Source organism: Phoenix dactylifera, chromosome 1 (assembly GCF_009389715.1).
Source record: "Phoenix dactylifera cultivar Barhee BC4 chromosome 1, palm_55x_up_171113_PBpolish2nd_filt_p, whole genome shotgun sequence".
Lineage (NCBI taxonomy): Eukaryota > Viridiplantae > Streptophyta > Magnoliopsida > Arecales > Arecaceae > Phoenix > Phoenix dactylifera.
The window spans coordinates 10,455,982-10,479,441 of record NC_052392.1 but is presented as its reverse complement, the minus strand read 5'-3'; the positions used below and the strand labels follow the sequence as shown (position 1 = coordinate 10,479,441).

General features: G+C 40.2%; 2 long non-coding RNA genes across 6 annotated transcripts; both read left to right on the top strand.

Annotated features, from left to right (window-relative positions):
• Positions 1–3,783: 3,783 nt before the first annotated feature.
• Positions 3,784–8,268, top strand: LOC120110642. Its single transcript, XR_005511832.1, has 3 exons — positions 3,784–5,632; positions 7,705–7,900; positions 8,027–8,268. It is a non-coding gene; the product is annotated as an uncharacterized LOC120110642 (long non-coding RNA).
• Positions 8,269–15,435: 7,167 nt separating this feature from the next.
• Positions 15,436–22,916, top strand: LOC103714224. Of its 5 annotated transcripts, none has more exons than XR_005511825.1 (4): positions 15,436–16,735; positions 16,832–20,275; positions 22,352–22,547; positions 22,674–22,916. It is a non-coding gene; the product is annotated as an uncharacterized LOC103714224 (long non-coding RNA). The 5 variants fall into 5 exon arrangements; XR_605182.3 differs by having other exon boundaries at positions 15,436–20,116; positions 20,218–20,275; XR_005511826.1 differs by having other exon boundaries at positions 15,436–20,275; positions 22,682–22,916.
• The last annotated feature ends 544 nt before the right edge of the window (positions 22,917–23,460 follow it).

Here is a 23,460-nt window from a genome sequence, read left to right as displayed (position 1 = left end):
TCCTCAGACAGGAAAGGAAGAACTCAACTAGGACCCCCAGCTTGGAGGAAAGTCAAGGGGTTTTGGATGAGGCCCCAAACCTAGCGTGCTTGGCGGGCACCGAAACAAGATATGATCCACAGACTCCACTACTAGGCAAACGTCGCAGTTCGAGGATTTTCTCATCCCTCGACCGACTCCTTCGACCATGGGGCCGACCAAAATACATTGGTTCGGCCCATGGGGCCGACCAAAATACATTGGTTCGGCCCCATGGGGCCGACCCAATTGCAGCGGGTCGGCCCCATGGGGCCGAACCGAAGGCACTGGTTCAAAGAACCAGTGCCGAACGATTTGGGGAGGCGGGGGGGGGGGGGAGCTACCTCGAGGTGGTCGTGGAGGCGCCGGCGAGGTGCTCGTTTGCTCGGGAGATGGCCGGGGAGGTGGTTCCGGGAGAAGCCGGCGAGGGTGGTCGGAGATCGGGAGAATGCCGGCGACGAGAGGGAGAAGGGGGAACGGGGGGGTTTTGGGCGTTGGCGGAGGTGCTTTGGGCGGAACAGTTCAAAGGGAGACGGAGGGGGTTTGGCCGCCGGCGAGGTGCTTGAGGCGAGGTTTTTTGGGCGGAAGGGAGAAGCCGGCGGGTGTTTGGAGGGGAAGAGCGGGGTGGGGGGGGGGTTTGGGGGTGTAGAGAGCAATTTAGGTGAGGGGGTGGGGAGGGTGGGGGGTAATTTAGGAATTTTTTAATTTTTTAGGGGTGTCCTTAGCAAATGGGGGGGTGTAGAGAGTATTTAATTTTTTTTTAATTTTTGGGGGGTGTCCTGAGCAATAGGGGGGTGTATATAGAACCACCCAAGATGAATCCTTCTTTTGCGTGAAAGATACAACTCTCAATCATGAGGCTTCAGGAAGAGGCAATGGAAGGGCTGGTGGCTTTATTCTCGCCGAAGCTGCCCCCTTCTGCTCCTCTCCCAAGCTGATGATTCTTAATCCTCTGCATTCTCTCTCTCCTGTGTGCGCGCGTTTTGAAGAGGCTGTGAGAGTAACATCCTTTGTTGATATGGTGTAGACTATTCTGTTTGCTCAATGTTTGCCTGTAGCATACTCTTTCTTGGCAAGTGGCTGGGTAGCTAGGAAGGTCTGATGTTCTCACGGCAACCGCTGCCACACCAGCTGTGAGAGAGTGCAGAGATGATGAAGAAAGTGGATCTTCTTCTCCCTCTGTGCTAGAATAATGGATCAAAAGCAACTCTGAGCCTCACTCCTTTCTTTCTTTATTTAAGATATGTGCTGTTGTTTGTCTTTTTTCCCATTCTATTATTTTCTACAAAATTTTTAATCTCTTATTTGAGCTCAGTGATAGGCAACTGCTGTCATATGTATTATTCCTGCAGCCTTGCTCGTGTCTGTACGAGTCATTTTCTTTTTCATCTTATGAGATACCTGCAGACAGGCAAGGTTGTTCAAGACATACCGACCAAGGTTTGCTGTCAGCCATGATGAGGCTTCCTCCATGGTCACGGCCTTGCTCTGCTTGCCTCTCATTTCCCGTTTTCCTTTTGTTCATGGTGTTATTTCTTCCCCATGGTAGAAATTTGATCCATTTATTAGACGAGCTTAATTCTTTATGTTTCTTTTTAAAAGTACTTTGCAACTTCTAATGCAAACAGTGCTTCCCAGAAAATATTGTGACAATATCTGAAAGGTTTTTTAAAGTAGAAGCACACAAAAAATGCTCCCCTCTCTCTCTCCTCTCTCTCTCTCTCTCTCTCTCTCTCTCTCGTGTGCTCGCCCAATCTTTTTATCTGATCTTTCATTTCTTTCTGTTTTTAGAGGCTCTGATGAGTGTGTGATCTCAATGCTTCAGATGCTGAAATTCTGTGCTGCTGCTGACAATCTTATTCAAGTTTATAATGATATATATTGGCAGATTTAAGACATGCTCTCTCTCTCTCTCTCTCTCTCACACACACACACACACACACACATTTAATCTTTCTCCTCATCTACCATTGAGGCAGAGGTGAAGTCATGGATTCCAGCCCCTTCAAGTATTTATCTTTTAAATTCGTCATGCATCCCAAATGTTTACTAATTTGCCTTATTGAATAGGTTTACCAACTTGGATGGCCTGCTATGGTGCAGTCAACTGTTTCTGCCTGTAAGCAACCTCATCGATGTCTGATAAATGTGCAAGACTGAGCCTCCCATTTTTTTAAAACTTAATTGTTGTTGTTCCCTTTTTATTTGGAAAAAGGAAAGTCTATCAACCTGTAGAAAAAAGGGGAAGAGATAATGTAACAACATAAAGGTTTGATGAAGGATATGAAGCAACCTGGAATAGCATCAGGGATAGCCCTAATAGGAATAGGTGAATGAAGATTGATGAAACTGCCCAAATGGATGGGAAAAGGACAGATGTTATATGGTAAGTACAATCAAGCTTTTCTTTTCCTCTTAATACTCCATAGATTTTATTCAACCAGGACTTTTCTTCAAGGAGTTGCACTGTTGCTATTCTTTTCCCCACTTTCAATATATCCGTACATGTTCCTTGATATCGTAAGATGTGATACTTGACAGATCTTAAGATTGGCCTGCTTTATGCAGGTAACTGCAACGTACAAAAGTTTATTGTAGGAGAATGTTTATTGAAGGAGCTTAACTAAGTAGACATGATATGCTAGTGAATTCTGAATCTCAGCTTAAAACAGTTCTATATCACATTCCTGCATGCATTCTTCTCTAGCTTACTAGCCCTTTTCGTGGCTAACACCCAACCAAGGCTGCTCATGAACCATTCATCAATGAGAGCCATAGTCCTTAGAGGGTCGTTGTTTGCTTATCTTGCTCCTATCATTTACGCTTCAGTCAATGAAACTTACATGTGCCTGAGTTCAAAAGGAGAAAGGAAAACTTATATGTGCCCGTTCAAAGATAGGTGACTGAAACCTATGGTTTCATTGTTAGGGGTTTAATTTCGTGGATTTGTTATGTGTCATGATAAAATATCTATGAATTTACCTTAAATTTTCTGGCAGGTTAGATTAGATTGTGTTCTGATGCATCTTAGTATATGTTGTTCTCATGTTTCATGCTTCAGTAAATGGAACTTATATGTGCCTGCTCCAGGATAGGTGACTGAAGCCCTATTGGTTCATGCTTGAGTTAGGGATTTGTCATGTATTTTTTTTTGGCGATGAATTGATCCCTGTCATTTCCTTAAATCTGCTAGCAGGTTAGGTTGGATCTTGTTCTGGCATGTTTTGTGTTTTAATAATTGGTCCACCTGCCACCTTAACTGCTTTACTGTCACGGCAAAATTGGATAGCCAACGGAGTTGTTTGTTCTCCAGGCAACTGTTGCATCCTTTTAAAATATTCCGCACGATGTCTGAAAATTGGGAACAATGAACTGGATACAGATATTAGACAGATGCTAAAATTTGTGTCCGCTCCACATTTCTTCTAAAAAGATATGAATATTAATCGGATATGACTCCAGATACAAGTCAGATTTGTGAGAAAAATATTTTTTAAGGAAAGATAATGGATAATTCTAAATAATGTAATTTAAACATATTGATGGTTTTAAAGAGATAGGAGAATGACAAGTATCTAACATGAAGAATTTATGTAATTAAAAATTTATAATTAATAACTCTCTTCTTGGTTACCAAAAATATATGATCATCTATGTCAATGTTAAGTTAGCCGCGGCGCTTAATTTAAGGTAGCATTTAGCATGATTGCCAGTTTTCTTTCTTTTTGTTTTTTTCTAAATAAATCTGAAACCAGTTTCTTTCTCTCTCTCTCTCTGTGTGTGTGTGTGTTGTTTTTTAACCGAAAGCTTGAAACTTGTTTGGTGGCAAATATGGCGATGGTGGTGGAGAACAACGTGATGGTGGCCGGCATCAGGCAGCGGTGGTCGGTGGCAGCAGTGGCTGGTGACAGCAATGATGGCGAACAGTGGGGGTGGCCACCGATTGCTGATAGGAGGTGGCGATTGGTGGTGGATGGTGGCCAGTGATGGCAACCGGCAGTAATTGGTGGCTAGCAATGTTTGGCAAATGGGCGGATGTGACGGCATGCGGTAGCAGTAGTGGCAGATGGTGGGCGATTGGGGAGGTGGCAAGCCATTGCTAGTTTTCAGAAAAGTCAGCCACATTTTCTGGTTTCTACAATTTTCAGAAACTGGTTGTCGGTTTCAAAAAATGGAAAATGGAAAACGGATTATTAACACATGTTCTGCCTGGCAACCATGTCAAGAAGTGCCTAGATAAAAGAAAATCTTCATTTTTATTTAAGCTAAAGTTGAGTATTTGGATATTTGAATTAAAAAATATCTTAGTATCCAGCTATCTGACTCCAAATCCAAAAAAGATTCAAATCCATCTGAAGAAACCTACCATTCGGAGATCTGGATCCGAATCCCAGAAGAATACTTAAAATCCGTTGGAAAGGAGCAAGTGGTTGGATTGGCCTGACTGTATATGTATCTAAATATCTATATCCGAATCCTTATTCAAATCTTATCAAACAGTGATTTTTCTATTCAAATTTGATGTGGTCTAGATCTGGATTTATCAGAGCCCCTATCGGGCCTATTTCTAATTTGTGTCATTCTCTGGATATCTTCATTGTTTTGCAGCTTTTGCCTTCCCACAGCACCTTCTGGAATGGTTTTCTTGGTCGACTGCCTCCTGCAGCACATTTTCCCCCCCTCTAATTATTCTTTCTTTATCAGTTTGACGTTTCGGAGTTCTGATGGTGGTGTTTGCTTGATCCTTTCATCTTGTTCCATGGTTCCTGCATTAAGGAGTATCACAATTTTTCAAATTCTCTTCAGCATTTTTTTTCCTTTTAGTCCTTTCAGAATGAGCGAGCCGCTGACTGATAAAAGATGGAACCCTCTTTTTCATTCTGCTAGTGCTACTATGATTACTGTTGTCTCTTAAATGGTTGTTTGGTGAAAAGTAGTTGCTTCGACAATTTCTGCTGGTCGCATTCTTTATGGGTAAACCACCTGCTAGTTCTGTCGCAGCTACTGCCTCCTCTTGTATGCTTGGTCTTATGTAAATAAACAACCTACTCCTGTTGCAGCAACTGCTTCCTCTTGTAGGATTGGTCTTTTGTAACTTACCTCATAGTCCTGTCTCAGCATCTGCCTTCTCTTGTATTCTTGGTCTTATGTAACTAAAGCACCTCCTAGTCCTGTTGCAACAACTGCCTTCTCTTGCTGTTTGTGTTGCTGTGAGTGGAGTGCTTTGTGAAACCAGCTTCACTAGCTTAGGCAATTTTAGGCCATTCATTAAAACTGAACCTGATAATGGCTGTTTAAGAGATTTTTAGGCATCTTTTTCCTACAGAAGCAAAAGAGGTTGTACCATGGGCGGTAATGTACCATGGGCAGTGGTAATTTGCTGGTTACTTTATTGTATGGTATTGGACGAGGTGGTGTGCTAAAGCAAGGGCATTTTGCAGTCTCCGAACTTATGGTACTTGCTTGCAGTTGTGCTTGTATATTTCCATGGGGTGTGGAGTAGAATATTCATAAAACTGGATTTTTTAAAGTACTTCCTTCTCTATTCGATGCAAGTAATGGCGAGGAAGCTTGGATGATCTGGTGATCTTCTGTTAAACAGCTGCAGCCATCAGTAAGCTCCTGAATCTTAACATGCTTTCCACCTTTTTTTTTGCTTCTATTTTGTAGTAGCTTATTTTCATTCCATGACCCTTTGAACTTGTCTCTTAGCTCCTTCAGATTGTCTTTGTGTTACCTATGTAAATGTGCAAACAGCTCATTGAAATTTTTAAAGTCTAAAACATGGATATGTTCTGACAGTTGAAGAAGATTTCGAGTCTGAAGTTTAAGTTATAATCAAAGTTGAGTAGCTCCAAGCAGGCATGTGATATAGGAGCTCGTGTTTTTATTGCTGGAAAAACTATAGATAATGAAACTTCATAGGGGACATTTGTTGTAAGGCCTATATTTGAACCTTTGGTTTGTTATGAATGATATGAAGTGGCGTGGTAGTATTGAAAGGGGCTAGATAAAGTTGAGTGAACAGAAATAAAATAACTTGTTACTGCGGGTGAAAGTAGTTCAAATAAGAATTGCCTTCAGTTTAAGGAGCAGTGCGGCAACAACTCTTTTGTGAATTAGGTATTGGGGAAAGTGTTCATATATCAAGGAGCGCTCAAACAATTTTTTAATCTGCAATCTATTGGATATGGAACTGGGTTCAGTACGGTTGAGGTAAAAAATTGTGAGTTTCTTTTCTCAAACTCATATTTCCAGGATTGCTGCTTACCAAACATGTGGTAAGTATGCTATGAACTACTGATTTATGTCACGGGAAGCAGCTCATGTAGCCTGCTGGTATTGATCACATCCAAAAGTTGAATTCACGATCATGGTGGTTTGGGAGATGTGATATTGTCCGCATGTCCTTAGTAATGCTAGGTATTTTTCCCCTTCTGTTTTAGGGAGTATATACTTCAATTTACATTTAGCTATATATCCATTCTGCATGTTGATATGTGTGAGCAATTATTGCAAACCTTTGTAGACGCTAACTTTCATAATTTTTGCACCCCAGTACCATTCATATGCATCCTAGAAATTGATATGGTAGTCTATATGTTCTTGTGTGTTCGTAGTTGACAATAGAAATTCCATGATATAACTGTTGGACCTTACTGTCTGATTTTTGTCCTATTATATGAACAGCAAATACAAGCCTTGGCATTCAAGCACCGCATGAAACCGGTTGGAACCCAGTTATTTCAATTTAACAAACACTCAAGCAGTAGAAATTTTCTTACTGAGCTGGATTTTTCTAGGGCAACTATTTGGCTGATTTTATGTTTAATAGCAAGCAACAATTTGGAGGCTCTTTTTTTTTTTTAAAATTTTGATATAATGTGATTAGATACAATTGGATTCTTGAAATCTAAGTAGCCCATATTACCACAAACAAGGGAAAACATACATGTAAAGAAAACGCAATGGCTAGAAACTAGTAATATGAGCTGAGTGCTTTTGCATGTCGACTAATGGGACTGTACTTTTTTGAAAGTTGTTTGGACTCCACGGGCGATTGAGTTGTTGAACAAGATTGTAACACACAAACAACCTTGTTGCAGAATGTTCCAAGAATGTTCAATTCGCCCAAGGGCTTTTTAGATATTTTTTGGTTGATGAGTCCAGGTTGAGAGCTGAAACTTGTGCAATAGCTCTAGGCTGCAAAAGATAGGCGAATTATGCTATTTAAATTGTCTGACTTACCAATACATTGAATGCATGTTTTTTTGAGAAACTGTTCAAATAAAATTATTTTCAACTTTAATTTAAGAAGAAATTATTCAGTGTACTACATATGAAATACCAATGTCTTTGAAAACAGTCTACGCACACTGGAGGCTTATTCATATGACACTGGTGAAAAGAGTCAGCGTGCCTGATTTAAATACAAACAACTATTCTGTAATCGACCAAACAATTTATGACATCTCATGTTTGCTTACCATTTGGCCCCTTTAGTCTTGTAATCATGGTATGCATTTCTTTCTTTTCCTCTGACTTATAATGTGTGTATTTTTTGCTTTCTCGATCATATGTATAGTTGTTGAATTTGCTCCATAATTAATTTGTGAAGAAAAGCATGCAACAAAATCCGCACAGCAGCTTTCCAGAGTAGTTGTAAGTCGAGCCTGTGCTGTGTAGGGTCGGAAGATGATGAAGCGAAAGTCCTCTGTAGGCAGCCTGCTACTCACCTAATAAAACAGGATTCAGCTTACCCTTCAACATACTGTAATATGATGAAGTGGAAATCTCCGTGCTGCTGTTCCAATGAAATGTGCTATTGGTGGCTTCTAAACAGAGTTGTGCATTACCATAAGCTATCGATTAGTTAAAAGTTGTAAGTTTCGTGATTTTATTGGCATGTATTCAATACAAACTTCACCTTCAACGATTTTTTTTGAATAATTTCTAATCACATTCCAATGGAAACGGGAATTCTTTTTCTAATTATTTATTTCTCTAGGTTGACAGGGATTGGAATTTTTCAGGCAAAACGGTCTCCCAATATGTAATTGATCTGTGGAGGAGTCGTCATGTGTCCCTACAGGATTTTGATCGTTACCCCCTGTTTGTAACTTTAATTATTTAAAATGTATGGTAAACTGTTGTTGAGTAATATAAATCGGATAGTGAATGAACCTCATGTATTAAATTTCATTGTTTGATGCTAACACTTTTATTGGGAAGACTATTGCTATTGTCTAATTGATCCAGCAATCCTTAGTATTAGACTTTGTGCATGCTGGTCTGCCCCGGGTTTTTTTTTTTTTTTTGTTCCTTTGCTTGATCCTTTCATCTTGTTCCATGGTTCCTGCATTAAGGAGTATCACAATTTTTCAAATTCTCTTCAGCATTTTTTTCCTTTTAGTCCTTTCAGAATGAGCGAGCCGCTGACTGATAAAAGATGGAACCCTCTTTTTCATTCTGCTAGTGCTACTATGATTACTGTTGTCTCTAAATGGTTGTTTGGTGAAAAGTAGTTGCTTCGACAATTTCTGCTGGTCGCATTCTTTATGGGTAAACCACCTGCTAGTTCTGTCGCAGCTACTGCCTCCTCTTGTATGCTTGGTCTTATGTAAATAAACAACCTACTCCTGTTGCAGCAACTGCTTCCTCTTGTAGGATTGGTCTTTTGTAACTTACCTCATAGTCCTGTCTCAGCATCTGCCTTCTCTTGTATTCTTGGTCTTATGTAACTAAAGCACCTCCTAGTCCTGTTGCAACAACTGCCTTCTCTTGCTGTTTGTGTTGCTGTGAGTGGAGTGCTTTGTGAAACCAGCTTCACTAGCTTAGGCAATTTTAGGCCATTCATTAAAACTGAACCTGATAATGGCTGTTTAAGAGATTTTTAGGCATCTTTTCCTACAGAAGCAAAAGAGGTTGTACCATGGGCGGTAATGTACCATGGGCAGTGGTAATTGCTGGTTACTTTATTGTATGGTATTGGACGAGAGGTGGTTGCTAAAGCAAGGGCATTTTGCAGTCTCCGAACTTATGGTACTTGCTTGCAGTTGTGCTTGTATATTTCCATGGGGTGTGGAGTAGAATATTCATAAAACTGGATTTTTTAAAGTACTTCCTTCTCTATTCGATGCAAGTAATGGCGAGGAAGCTTGGATGATCTGGTGATCTTCTGTTAAACAGCTGCAGCCATCAGTAAGCTCCTGAATCTTAACATGCTTTCCACCTTTTGGTTTTTGCTTCTATTTTGTAGTAGCTTATTTTCATTCCATCTCCCTTTGCAGCCCAAAAACCAGTGCCGAACGATTTGGGAGGCGGGGGGGGGGGGGGAGCTACCTCGAGGTGGTCGTGGAGGCGCCGGCGAGGTGCTCGTTGCTCGGGAGATGGCCGGGGAGGTGGTTCCGGGAGAAGCCGGCGAGGTGGTCGGAGATCGGGAGAATGCCGGCGACGAGAGGGAGAAGGGGAACGGAGGTGCTTTGGGCGTTGGCGAGGTGCTTTGGGCGGAACAGTTCAAAGGGAGACGGAGGGGGTTTGGCCGCCGGCGAGGTGCTTGAGGCGAGGTTTTTTGGGCGGAAGGGAGAAGCCGGCGGGTGTTTTGGAGGGGAAGAGGGGGAGTTTGGGGGTGTAGAGAGCAATTTAGGTGAGGGGTGGGAGGGTGGGGGTAATTTAGGAATTTTTAATTTTTTAGGGGTGTCCTTAGCAAATGGGGGGGTGTAGAGAGTATTTAATTTTTTTTTAATTTTTGGGGGTGTCCTGAGCAATAGGGGGGTGTATATAGAACCACCCAAGATGAATCCTTCTTTTGCGTGAAAGATACAACCTCAATCATGAGGCTTCAGGAAGAGGCAATGGAAGGGCTGGTGGCTTTATTCTCGCCGAAGCTGCCCCCTTCTGCTCCTCTCCCAAGCTGATGATTCTTAATCCTCTGCATTCTCTCTCTCTCTCTGTGTGCGCGCGTCTTTTGAAGAGGCTGTGATGAGTAATCAAGATCTTTGTGTGATATGGTGTAGAGCTCATTCTGTCTTGCTACAATGTTTTGGGTGTTATTCTCTTCTTGGCAATGGTGCTGGGTAGCTAGGAAGGTCTGATGTTCTGCAGGCAACCGCTGCACCACCAGCTGTAGAGAGGAGTGCAGAGATGAGGAAGAAAGTGGGATCTTCTTCTCCCTCTGTGCTATAATAATGGATCAAAAGCAACTCTGAGCCTCACTCCCTTCTCTTTCTTTATTTAAGATATGTTGCTGTGTTGCTCATTTTTCTTCCCATTCTATTTAATTTCTACAAAATTTTTAATCTCTTATATTTGCAGCTCAGGTGATAGGCAACTGCTGGATCATATGCTGATTATTCCTGCAGCCTTTGCTACGTGTCTGTACGAGTCATTTCTCTTTTTCATCTTAGTGATGAGATACCTGCAGACCAGGCAAGGTTGTTCAAGACATACCGACAAGGTTTGCTGTGCAGTTACCATGATGAGGTCTTCCTCCATGGTCCATCGGCCTTTGCTCTGCTTAGCCTCTCATTTCCCGTTTATCCTTTTGTTCATGGTGTTAGTTTCTTCCCCATGGTAGAGAATTCTGATCCATTTAATTAGAGCGAGCTTTAATTCTTTATGTTTCTTTTAAAGTACTTTGCAACTTCTAATGCAAAACAGTGCTTCCAGAAAAAATAAGTTTGGTGACAATATCTGAAAAGTGTTTTAAAAGTAGAAGCAACAGAAAACATGCTCTCTCTCTCTCTCTCTCTCTCCTCTCTCTCTCTCTCTCTCTCTCTCTCGTGTGCTCGCCCAATCCTTTTTTATCTGATCTTTCTAATTCTCTTTCTGTTTTTAGAGGCTCTGATGAGTTGTGCTTGTATCTCATGCTTCAGATGCTGAAATTCTGTGCTGCTGCTGGACAATCTTATTCCAAGTATTATAATGATATAATTGGCAGTATTTAAGACATGCTCTCTCTCTCTCTCTCTCTCTCACACACACACACACACACACACACACATTTAATCTTTCTCCTCATCTACCATTGAGGCAGAGGTGAAGTCATGGGATTCCAGCCACCCTTCAAGTACTTTATCTTTTAAATTCGTCATGCATCCCAAATGTTTACTAATTTGCCTTATTTGAATAGGTTTAGCCAACTTGGATGGCCTGCTATGGTGCAGTCAACTGTTTCTGCCTGTAAGCAACCTCATCCGATGTCTGATAAATGTGCAAGACTGAGCTCCCATTTTTTTAAAACTTAATTGTTGTTGTTCCCTTTTTATTTGAAAAAGAAAGTACTATCAACCTGTAGAAAAGGGGAAGAGATAATGTAACACACATAAAGGTTATGATGAAGGATATGAAGCAACCTGGAATAGCATCAGGGATAGCCCTAAATAGGAATAAGGTGAATGAGATTGATGAAACTGACCCCAAATGGATGGGAAAAGGACAGATGGTTATATGGTAAGTACAATCAAGCTTTTCTTTTCCTCTTAATACTCCATAGATTTTATTCAACCAGGACTTTTCTTCAAGGAGTTGCGCTGTTGCTATTCTTTTCCCCACTTTCATATATTCCGTACATTCCTTGATAGATCGTAAGATTGTGATACTTGACAGATCTTAAGATTGGCCTGCTTTATGCAGGTAACTGCAACGTACAAAAGTTTATTGTAGGAGAATGTTTATTGAAGGAGCTTAACTAAGTAGACATGATTATGCTAGTGAATTCTGAATCTCAGCTTAAAACAGTTCTATATCACATTCCTGCATGCATCTCTTCTCTAGCTTACTAGCCCTTTTCGTGGCTAACACCCAACCAAAGGCTGCTCATGAACCATTCATCATTGATGAGCCATAGTCCTTAGAGGGGTCGTTGTTGCTTATCTTTCTGCTCCTATCATTTACGCTTCAGTCAATGAAACTTACATGTGCCTGAGTTCAAAAGGAGAAAGGAAAACTTATATGTGCCGTTCAAAGATAGGTGACTGAAACCCTATGGGTTTTCATTGTTAGGGGTTTAATTTCGTGGATTTGTTATGTGTCATGATAAATAGATCTATGAATTTACCTTAAATTTTCTGGCATTAGATTAGATTGTGTTCTGATGCATCTATGCATCTTTGTATTGTTGTTCTCATTTTCATGCTTGCCAGTAAATGGAACTTATATGTGCCTGCTCCAAGGATAGGTGACTGAAGCCCTATTGGTTCATGCTTGAGTTAGGGGATTAGTGTCATGTATTTGTTATTTTGGCGATGAATTGATCCCTGTCATTTCTTAAATCTGCTAGCAGGTTAGGTTGGATCTTGTTCTGGCATGTTTTTTTTGTTTAATAATTGGTCCACCTGCCACCTAACTGCTTTACTGTCACGGCAAAATTGGATAGCCAACGAGTTGTTTGTTCTCCAGGCAACTGTTGCATCTTTTAAAATATTCCGCACGGTCTGAAAAATTGGGCAGAACTAAATGAACTTGGAATACAGATATTAGACAGATGCTAAAATTTGTGTCCGCTCCAAATTCTTCTAAAAAAGATATGAATATTAATCGGATATGACTCCAGATACAAGTCAGATTTTTGTGAGAAAAATATTTTTTAAGGAAAAGATAATGGATATTCTAAATAATGAATTTAACATATTGATGGTTTTAATAGAGATGAGGAGAATGACAAGTATCTAAACATGAAGAATTTATGTAATTAAAATTATATAATTAATAACTCTCTTCTTGGTTACCAAAAATATATGATCATCTATGTCAATGTGTAAGTTAGCGCGGCGCTTAATTTAAGGTAGCATTTAGCAGTGCCAGTTTTCTTTTTCTTGTTTTTTCTAAATAAATCTGAAACCAGTTCTTTCTCTCTCTCTCTCTTCTGTGTGTGTGTGTGGTGTGTTTTTTTTTTTAAAGCTTGAAACTTGTTTGGTGGCAAATATGGCGATGGTGGTGGAGAACAACGTGATGGTGGCCGGCATCAGGCAGCGGTGGTCGGTGGCAGCAGTGGCTGGTGACAGCAATGATGGCGAACAGTGGGGGTGGCCACCGATTGCTGATAGGAGGTGGCGATTGGTGGTGGATGGTGGCCAGTGATGGCAACCGGCAGTAATTGGTGGCTAGCAATGTTTGGCAAATGGGCGGATGTGACGGCATGCGGTAGCAGTAGTGGCAGATGGTGGGCGATTGGGGAGGTGGCAAGCCATTGCTAGTTTTCAGAAAAGTCAGCCACATTTTCTGGTTTCTACAATTTTCAGAAACTGGTTGTCGGTTTCAAAAAATGGAAAATGGAAAACGGATTATTAAACACATGTTCTGCCTGGCAACCATGTCAAGAAGTGCCTAGATAAAAGAAAATCTTCATTTTTATTTAAGCTAAAGTTGAGTATTTGGATATTTGAATTAAAAAATATCTTAGTATCCAGCTATCTGACTCCAAATCCAAAAAAGATTCAAATCCATCTGAAGAAACCTACCATTCGGAGATCTGGATCCGAATCCAGAAGAATACTTAAAATCCGTTGGAAAGGAGCAAGTGGTTGGATTGGCCTGACTGTATATGTATCTAAATATCTATATCCGAATCCTTATTCAATCTTATCAAACAGTGATTTTTCTATTCAAATTTGATGTGGTCTAGATCTGGATTTATCAGAGCCCCTATCGGCCCTATTTCTAATTTGTGTCATTCTCTGGATATCTTCATTGTTTTGCAGCTTTTGCCTTCCCACAGCACCTTCTGGAATGGTTTCTTGGTCGACTGCCTCCTGCAGCACATTTTCCCCCCTCTAATTATGTTCTTTCTTTATCAGTTTGACGTTTCGGAGTTCTGATGGTGGTGTTTGCTTGATCCTTTCATCTTGTTCCATGGTTCCGGCATTAAGGAGTATCACAATTTTTCCAAATTCTCTTCAGCATTTTTTTTCCTTTTAGTCCTTTCAGAATGAGCGAGCCGCTGACTGATAAAAGATGGAACCCTCTTTTTCATTCTGCTATGCTACTATGATTACTGTTGTCTCTTAAATGGTTGTTTGGTGAAAAGTAGTTGCTTCGACAATTTCTGCTGGTCGCATCTTTATGGGTAAACCACCTGCTAGTTCTGTCGCAGCTACTGCCTCCTCTTGTATGCTTGGTCTTATGTAAATAAACAACCTACTCCTGTTGCAGCAACTGCTTCCTCTTGTAGGATTGGTCTTTTGTAACTTACCTCATAGTCCTGTCTCAGCATCTGCCTTCTCTTGTATTCTTGTCTTATGTAACTAAAGCACCTCCTAGTCCTGTTGCAACAACTGCCTTCTCTTGCTGTTTGTGTTGCTGTGAGTGGAGTGCTTTGTGAAACCAGCTTCACTAGCTTAGGCATTTTAGCCATTCATTAAAACTGAACCTGATAATGGCTGTTTAAGAGATTTTTAGGCATCTTTTTCCTACAGAAGCAAAAGAGGTTGTACCATGGGCGGTAATGTACCATGGGCCAAGTGGTAAATTTGCTGGTTACTTATTGTATGGTATTGGACGAGAGGTGGTGTGCTAAAGCAAGGGCATTTCTGCAGTCTCCGAACATTATGGTCACTTGCTTGCAGTTAGTGCTTGTATATTTCCATGGGGTGTGGAGTCGAATATTTCATAAACTGGATTTTTTAAAGTACTTTCCTTCTCTATTGCGATGCAAGTAATGGCGAGGAAGCTTGGAGATCTGGTGAATCTTCTGTTTAAACAGCTGCAGCCATCAGTAAGCTCCTGAATCTTAACATGAACTTTCCACCTTTTGGTTTTTGCTTCTATTTTGTAGTAGCTTATTTTCATTCCATCTCCCTTTGCAGCCCAAAGAACCAGTGCCGACGATTTGGGGAGGCGGGGGGGGGGGGGGGGGGGGGAGCTACCTCGAGGTGGTCGTGGAGCGCGCCGGCGAGGTGCTCGTTGCTCGGGAGATGGCCCGGGGAGGTCGGTTCCGGGAGAAGCCGGCGAGGTGGTCGGAGATCGGGAGAATGCCGGCGACGAGAGGGAGAAGGGGGAACGGAGGTGCTTTGGGCGTTGGCGAGGTGCTTTGGGCGGAACAGTTTCAAAGGGAGACGGAGGGGGTTTGGCCGCCGGCGAGGTGCTTGAGGCGAGGTTTTTGGGCGGAAGGGAGAAGCCGGCGGGTGTTTTGGAGGGGAAGAGCGGGGTGGGGGGGAGTTTGGGGGTGTAGAGAGCAATTTAGGTGAGGGGGTGGGGAGGGTGGGGGTAATTTAGGAATTTTTAATTTTTTAGGGGTGTCCTTAGCAAATGGGGGGGTGTAGAGAGTATTTAATTTTTTTTAATTTTTGGGGGGTGTCCTGAGCAAATAGGGGGGGTGTATATAGAACCACCCAAGATGAATCCTTCTTTTGCGTGAAAGATACAACCTCAATCATGAGGCTTCAGGAAGAGGCAATGGAAGGGCTGGTGGCTTTAATTCTCGCCGAAGCTGCCCCTTCTGCTCCTCTCCCAAGCTGATGATTCTTAATCCTCTGCATTCTCTCTCTCTCTCTGTGTGCGCGCGTCTTTTGAAGAGGCTGTGATGAGTAATCAAGATCTTGTGTGATATGGTGTAGAGCTCATTCTGTTCTTGCTACAATGTTTTGGCCTTGTAGCATTACTCTTTCTTGGCAATGGTGGCTGGGTAGCTAGGAAGGTCTGATGTTCTGCAGGCAACCGCTGCCACCACCAGCTGTAGAGAGGAGTGCAGAGATGAGGAAGAAAGTGGGATCTTCTTCTCCCTCTGTGCTATAATAATGGATCAAAAGCAACTCTGAGCCTCACTCCCTTCTCTTTCTTTATTTAAGATATGTTGCTGTTCGTTTGCTCATTTTTCTTCCCATTCTATTTAATTTCTACAAAATTTTTAATCTCTTATATTTGCAGCTCAGGTGATAGGCAACTGCTGGATCATATGCTGATTATTCCTGCAGCCTTTGCTACGTGTCTGTACGGGTCATTTCTCTTTTTCATCTTAGTGATGAGATACCTGCAGACCAGGCAAGGTTGTTCAAGACATACCGACCAAGGTTTGCTGTGCAGTTACCATGATGAGGTCTTCCTCCATGGTCCATCGGCCTTTGCTCTGCTTAGCCTCTCATTTCCCGTTTATCCTTTTGTTCATGGTGTTAGTTTCTTCCCCCATGGTAGAGAATTCTGATCCATTTAATTAGAGCGAGCTTTAATTCTTTATGTTTCTTTTAAAAGTACTTTGCAACTTCTAATGCAAAACAGTGCTTCCCAGAAAAAATAAGTTTGGTGACAATATCTGAAAAGTGTTTTTAAAAGTAGAAGCAACAGAAAACATGCCTCCCCCCTTCTCTCTCTCTCTCTCTCTCTCTCGTGTGCTCGCCCAATCCTTTTTTATCTGATCTTTCTAATTCTCTTTCTGTTTTTAGAGGCTCTGATGAGTTGTGCTTGTATCTCATGCTTCAGATGCTGAATTCTGTGCTGCTGCTGGACAATCTTATTCCAAGTATTATAATGATATAATTGGCAGTATTTAAGACATGCTCTCTCTCTCTCTCTCTCTCTCACACACACACACACACACACACACATTTAATCTTTCTCCTCATCTACCATTGAGGCAGAGGTGAAGTCATGGGATTCCAGCCACCCTTCAAGTACTTTATCTTTTAAATTCGTCATGCATCCCAAATGTTTACTAATTTGCCTTATTTGAATAGGTTTAGCCAACTTGGATGGCCTGCTATGGTGCAGTCAACTGTTTCTGCCTGTAAGCAACCTCATCCGATGTCTGATAAATGTGCAAGACTGAGCCTCCCATTTTTTTAAAACTTAATTGTTGTTGTTCCCTTTTTATTTGAAAAAGAAAGTACTATCAACCTGTAGAAAAAAGGGGAAGAGATAATGTAACACACATAAAGGTTATGATGAAGGATATGAAGCAACCTGGAATAGCATCAGGGATAGCCCTAAATAGGAATAAGGTGAATGAAGATTGATGAAACTGACCCCAAATGGATGGGAAAAGGACAGATGGTTATATGGTAAGTACAATCAAGCTTTTCTTTTCCTCTTAATACTCCATAGATTTTATTCAACCAGGACTTTTCTTCAAGGAGTTGCACTGTTGCTATTCTTTTCCCCACTTTCATATATTCCGTACATGTTCCTTGATAGATCGTAAGATTGTGATACTTGACAGATCTTAAGATTGGCCTGCTTTATGCAGGTAACTGCAACGTACAAAAGTTTATTGTAGGAGAATGTTTATTGAAGGAGCTTAACTAAGTAGACATGATTATGCTAGTGAATTCTGAATCTCAGCTTAAAACAGTTCTATATCACATTCCTGCATGCATTCTTCTCTAGCTTACTAGCCCTTTTCGTGGCTAACACCCAACCAAAGGCTGCTCATGAACCATTCATCAATTGAGAGCCATAGTCCTTAGAGGGTCGTTGTTTGCTTATCTTGCTCCTATCATTTACGCTTCAGTCAATGAAACTTACATGTGCCTGAGTTCAAAAGGAGAAAGGAAAACTTATATGTGCCCGTTCAAAGGATAGGTGACTGAAACCCTATGGGTTTTCATTGTTAGGGGTTTAATTTCGTGGATTTGTTATGTGTCATGATAAAATAGATCTATGAATTTACCTTAAATTTTCTGGCAGGTTAGATTAGATTGTGTTCTGATGCATCTTAGTATATGTTGTTCTCATGTTTCATGCTTCAGTAAATGGAACTTATATGTGCCTGCTCCCAGGATAGGTGACTGAAGCCCTATTGGTTCATGCTTGGAGTTAGGGGATTAGTGTCATGTATTTGTTATTTTGGCGATGAATTGATCCCTGTCATTTCCTTAAATCTGCTAGCAGGTTAGGTTGGATCTTGTTCTGGCATGTTTTTGTTGTTTAATAATTGGTCCACCTGCCACCTTAACTGCTTTACTGTCACGGCAAAATTGGATAGCCAACGGAGTTGTTTGTTCTCCAGGCAACTGTTGCATCCTTTTAAAATATTCCGCACGATGTCTGAAAATTGGGCAGAACTAAATGAACTTGGATACAGATATTAGACAGATGCTAAAATTTGTGTCCGCTCCACATTTCTTCTAAAAAGATATGAATATTAATCGGATATGACTCCAGATACAAGTCAGATTTGTGAGAAAAATATTTTTTAAGGAAAAGATAATGGATAATTCTAAATAATGTAATTTAAACATATTGATGGTTTTAAAGAGATAGGAGAATGACAAGTATCTAACATGAAGAATTTATGTAATTAAAAATTATATAATTAATAACTCTCTTCTTGGTTACCAAAAATATATGATCATCTATGTCAATGTTAAGTTAGCCGCGGCGCTTAATTTAAGGTAGCATTTAGCATGATTGCCAGTTTTCTTTCTTTTGTTTTTTTCTAAATAAATCTGAAACCAGTTTCTTTCTCTCTCTCTCTCTGTGTGTGTGTGTGTGTGTGTGTTTTTTTAACCGAAAGCTTGAAACTTGTTTGGTGGCAAATATGGCGATGGTGGTGGAGAACAACGTGATGGTGGCCGGCATCAGGCAGCGGTGGTCGGTGGCAGCAGTGGCTGGTGACAGCAATGATGGCGAACAGTGGGGGTGGCCACCGATTGCTGATAGGAGGTGGCGATTGGTGGTGGATGGTGGCCAGTGATGGCAACCGGCAGTAATTGGTGGCTAGCAATGTTTGGCAAATGGGCGGATGTGACGGCATGCGGTAGCAGTAGTGGCAGATGGTGGGCGATTGGGGAGGTGGCAAGCCATTGCTAGTTTTCAGAAAAGTTAGCCACATTTTCTGGTTTCTACAATTTTCAGAAACTGGTTGTCGGTTTCAAAAAATGGAAAATGGAAAACGGATTATTAAACACATGTTCTGCCTGGCAACCATGTCAAGAAGTGCCTAGATAAAAGAAAATCTTCATTTTTATTTAAGCTAAAGTTGAGTATTTGGATATTTGAATTAAAAAATATCTTAGTATCCAGCTATCTGACTCCAAATCCAAAAAAGATTCAAATCCATCTGAAGAAACCTACCATTCGGAGATCTGGATCCGAATCCCAGAAGAATACTTAAAATCCGTTGGAAAGGAGCAAGTGGTTGGATTGGCCTGACTGTATATGTATCTAAATATCTATATCCGAATCCTTATTCAAATCTTATCAAACAGTGATTTTTCTATTCAAATTTGATGTGGTCTAGATCTGGATTTATCAGAGCCCCTATCGGGCCTATTTCTAATTTGTGTCATTCTCTGGATATCTTCATTGTTTTGCAGCTTTTGCCTTCCCACAGCACCTTCTGGAATGGTTTTCTTGGTCGACTGCCTCCTGCAGCACATTTTCCCCCCCTCTAATTATGTTCTTTCTTTATCAGTTTGACGTTTCGGAGTTCTGATGGTGGTGTTTGCTTGATCCTTTCATCTTGTTCCATGGTTCCTGCATTAAGGAGTATCACAATTTTTCAAATTCTCTTCAGCATTTTTTTTCCTTTTAGTCCTTTCAGAATGAGCGAGCCGCTGACTGATAAAAGATGGAACCCTCTTTTTCATTCTGCTAGTGCTACTATGATTACTGTTGTCTCTTAAATGGTTGTTTGGTGAAAAGTAGTTGCTTCGACAATTTCTGCTGGTCGCATTCTTTATGGGTAAACCACCTGCTAGTTCTGTCGCAGCTACTGCCTCCTCTTGTATGCTTGGTCTTATGTAAATAAACAACCTACTCCTGTTGCAGCAACTGCTTCCTCTTGTAGGATTGGTCTTTTGTAACTTACCTCATAGTCCTGTCTCAGCATCTGCCTTCTCTTGTATTCTTGGTCTTATGTAACTAAAGCACCTCCTAGTCCTGTTGCAACAACTGCCTTCTCTTGCTGTTTGTGTTGCTGTGAGTGGAGTGCTTTGTGAAACCAGCTTCACTAGCTTAGGCAATTTTAGGCCATTCATTAAAACTGAACCTGATAATGGCTGTTTAAGAGATTTTTAGGCATCTTTTTCCTACAGAAGCAAAAGAGGTTGTACCATGGGCGGTAATGTACCATGGGCAGTGGTAATTTGCTGGTTACTTTATTGTATGGTATTGGACGAGAGGTGGTGTGCTAAAGCAAGGGCATTTTGCAGTCTCCGAACTTATGGTACTTGCTTGCAGTTGTGCTTGTATATTTCCATGGGGTGTGGAGTAGAATATTCATAAAACTGGATTTTTTAAAGTACTTCCTTCTCTATTCGATGCAAGTAATGGCGAGGAAGCTTGGATGATCTGGTGATCTTCTGTTAAACAGCTGCAGCCATCAGTAAGCTCCTGAATCTTAACATGCTTTCCACCTTTTGGTTTTTGCTTCTATTTTGTAGTAGCTTATTTTCATTCCATGACCCTTTGAACTTGTCTCTTAGCTCCTTCAGTGATTGTCTTTGTGTTACCTATGTAAATGTGCAAACAGCTCATTGAAATTTTTAAAGTCTAAAACATGGATATGTTCTGACAGTTGAAGAAGATTTCGAGTCTGAAGTTTAAGTTATAATCAAAGTTGAGTAGCTCCAAGCAGGCATGTGATATAGGAGCTCGTGTTTTTATTGCTGGAAAAACTATAGATAATGAAACTTCATAGGGGACATTTGTTGTAAGGCCTATATTTGAACCTTTGGTTTGTTATGAATGATATGAAGTGGCGTGGTAGTATTGAAAGGGGCTAGATAAAGTTGAGTGAACAGAAATAAAATAACTTGTTACTGCGGGTGAAAGTAGTTCAAATAAGAATTGCCTTCAGTTTAAGGAGCAGTGCGGCAACAACTCTTTTGTGAATTAGGTATTGGGGAAAGTGTTCATATATCAAGGAGCGCTCAAACAATTTTTTAATCTGCAATCTATTGGATATGGAACTGGGTTCAGTACGGTTGAGGTAAAAAATTGTGAGTTTCTTTTCTCAAACTCATATTTCCAGGATTGCTGCTTACCAAACATGTGGTAAGTATGCTATGAACTACTGATTTATGTCACGGGAAGCAGCTCATGTAGCCTGCTGGTATTGATCACATCCAAAAGTTGAATTCACGATCATGGTGGTTTGGGAGATGTGATATTGTCCGCATGTCCTTAGTAATGCTAGGTATTTTTCCCCTTCTGTTTTAGGGAGTATATACTTCAATTTACATTTAGCTATATATCCATTCTGCATGTTGATATGTGTGAGCAATTATTGCAAACCTTTGTAGACGCTAACTTTCATAATTTTTGCACCCCAGTACCATTCATATGCATCCTAGAAATTGATATGGTAGTCTATATGTTCTTGTGTGTTCGTAGTTGACAATAGAAATTCCATGATATAACTGTTGGACCTTACTGTCTGATTTTTGTCCTATTATATGAACAGCAAATACAAGCCTTGGCATTCAAGCACCGCATGAAACCGGTTGGAACCCAGTTATTTCAATTTAACAAACACTCAAGCAGTAGAAATTTTCTTACTGAGCTGGATTTTTCTAGGGCAACTATTTGGCTGATTTTATGTTTAATAGCAAGCAACAATTTGGAGGCTCTTTTTTTTTTTTAAAATTTTGATATAATGTGATTAGATACAATTGGATTCTTGAAATCTAAGTAGCCCATATTACCACAAACAAGGGAAAACATACATGTAAAGAAAACGCAATGGCTAGAAACTAGTAATATGAGCTGAGTGCTTTTGCATGTCGACTAATGGGACTGTACTTTTTTGAAAGTTGTTTGGACTCCACGGGCGATTGAGTTGTTGAACAAGATTGTAACACACGAACAACCTTGTTGCAGAATGTTCCAAGAATGTTCAATTCGCCCAAGGGCTTTTTAGATATTTTTTGGTTGATGAGTCCAGGTTGAGAGCTGAAACTTGTGCAATAGCTCTAGGCTGCAAAAGATAGGCGAATTATGCTATTTAAATTGTCTGACTTACCAATACATTGAATGCATGTTTTTTTGAGAAACTGTTCAAATAAAATTATTTTCAACTTTAATTTAAGAAGAAATTATTCAGTGTACTACATATGAAATACCAATGTCTTTGAAAACAGTCTACGCACACTGGAGGCTTATTCATATGACACTGGTGAAAAGAGTCAGCGTGCCTGATTTAAATACAAACAACTATTCTGTAATCGACCAAACAATTTATGACATCTCATGTTTGCTTACCATTTGGCCCCTTTAGTCTTGTAATCATGGTATGCATTTCTTTCTTTTCCTCTGACTTATAATGTGTGTATTTTTTGCTTTCTCGATCATATGTATAGTTGTTGAATTTGCTCCATAATTAATTTGTGAAGAAAAGCATGCAACAAAATCCGCACAGCAGCTTTCCAGAGTAGTTGTAAGTCGAGCCTGTGCTGTGTAGGGTCGGAAGATGATGAAGCGAAAGTCCTCTGTAGGCAGCCTGCTACTCACCTAATAAAACAGGATTCAGCTTACCCTTCAACATACTGTAATATGATGAAGTGGAAATCTCCGTGCTGCTGTTCCAATGAAATGTGCTATTGGTGGCTTCTAAACAGAGTTGTGCATTACCATAAGCTATCGATTAGTTAAAAGTTGTAAGTTTCGTGATTTTATTGGCATGTATTCAATACAAACTTCACCTTCAACGATTTTTTTTGAATAATTTCTAATCACATTCCAATGGAAACGGGAATTCTTTTTCTAATTATTTATTTCTCTAGGTTGACAGGGATTGGAATTTTTCAGGCAAAACGGTCTCCCAATATGTAATTGATCTGTGGAGGAGTCGTCATGTGTCCCTACAGGATTTTGATCGGTTACCCCCTGTTTGTAACTTTAATTATTTAAAATGTATGGTAAACTGTTGTTGAGTAATATAAATCGGATAGTGAATGAACCTCATGTATTAAATTTCATTGTTTGATGCTAACACTTTTATTGGGAAGACTATTGCTATTGTCTAATTGATCCAGCAATCCTTAGTATTAGACTTTGTGCATGCTGGTCTGCCCCGGGTTTTTTTTTTTTTTTTGTTCCTTTGGATGGATCGACTGACAGGGAGAAAGTATGGTTTCAGAAGCGTATTTGATATCTAATATTCTAAGAGTTCATTTTATGAAAAATAAAATGATTAGTGTTAAATAGCAACAAAGCAACCTCTCGCAAACTTTGATGAAGCAGTTAAAATGGAATACAGGAATAAATTATGCTCGCTGGGGACACAATACCACGTGACTCTTCATGAAACGTAATATATATGGATGTACATGTACATATATATATATATACATATATACATACATACATATATATATACACACAAATATATACACACATATATATATATATATATTTTTATTGTATAAATATTTTTTAAAAAATTTAAATTTATATGAATATTTTCTTAAATTTTATATTTTATTTCTGTATTTTTATAAAACATTATTTTTTGAATAAATGCCTCTAATATAGTTTTTTTTTGACATCATTAATAAAAGCTATATTTAT